This window comes from Carya illinoinensis, chromosome 15 (assembly GCF_018687715.1).
Source record: "Carya illinoinensis cultivar Pawnee chromosome 15, C.illinoinensisPawnee_v1, whole genome shotgun sequence".
NCBI lineage: Eukaryota > Viridiplantae > Streptophyta > Magnoliopsida > Fagales > Juglandaceae > Carya > Carya illinoinensis.
In genome coordinates this window covers 26,568,727-26,570,142 of record NC_056766.1, presented here as the reverse complement: position 1 = coordinate 26,570,142, position 1,416 = coordinate 26,568,727, and positions in this window count along the sequence as shown.

The window sequence follows — 1,416 nt, the reverse complement described above, 5'->3', positions numbered from 1 at the left end:
TCGAGCGACACACCCAAAATGATGAACCAAGGTGACTGTTTTATCCTTTTGAGGTTGCGCAGAACTCAGAAGAGCTTTTAATGATTTAATTAAGGATGTTTTCCCCCGATATGTAGGGGACAAAACTGGCATTGCAAGTGATGATAGGAGTTGAGGTGTGTTGTACATTATAGAGCCACTAAACAAGTCAAAGATGCAAGAACAGTTGAAGCCTAGTTTTCAGGCCTCCTTTTCAATAATGAAGGCCCTGAATTTCTGCCGCAGCTTTGCCAAACAAATAATATTAGATATGTGTGGAACGTTTCTTCTCTAGATTACACTATTTTCCAGCCATAACCAGCCTAGCATATGGTTAAACTAGTAATTTTTAAGTAGTCAGGAAACAGTTCCAGCTGTTGGGGTTCTGAGATATATCAAAATTATTTGATTAGAAGCTGGCTCGCTAAGAAAAGTTAGGAAGACCAGGAACTCGATCTGATTATTTTAACTTGAAAAAGCAAAGAATTCATGTTCACGTTTACAATTTTTTGGATGATTCTGAGAAGCTGCAGAATATTTTTTCTCAAAACATTCATTAGCATGATGATGACGTTTGTCCACGAGTGGGAAATGAAAATGTTAAAAAATATTACATACGGGTCATTTATGTCTCTATCTTCTATTAATTTCTGCAACTGCAAGGTGGATTCAGGGTGTAGTTTTCTTTCCCTTGAAGGATCATGCCCCCGTCCCGTATATTACCTCATTTGGAAAATGAAAGATTTTTCTTGTTTTTCGCTTTTCCAAGATATATACTGTTAAAGACCCCACCATTGATCCAAAGCTTGAGAATTGTTAGATATTAATTTGATTAAATTTTTAACCATCGGGATCATAACATTCCACCTCGCTTCTAAATCCGATATCTACAACGGTCCACTCTATCGACAATGATCTAGTGATAGCTATTTTTCTTTTGGCGACTTTACTTATTTATCAGTATTCAATGACTTAACACTATGCTCATATATAATACCAAGTCATTTTAATCCAGTCTATAGATCGTCCTTTCTGTGACTTGAAATCGTAACATGGTCCCTATTCTGATATCAATTGTTCAATACTCAACCATTAATCCAAAAGCTTTAGAACTGTTGGATACTAATTTGATTAAACTTTTAACCCTCAAGATTATGGCAAAAACATGATTTTGAGAGACAAAAACAAATGTTTTTTATACAAGTATATTTTCTCGTGTTGGAAGTGACAGAAGACCACAAGGTGGTTGGTGGCTCAATATTTTTGGGTTACTCTCGTGTAAATTTAGCATGTATTAAGTATTGAGTTTGAATTCGTTTTAGACTCTTATGAATTCCTTAATAGAAATGGGGTTTAAGGCTATGATTTAAATCCAACTTGAATATGTTTGCGGCTTCC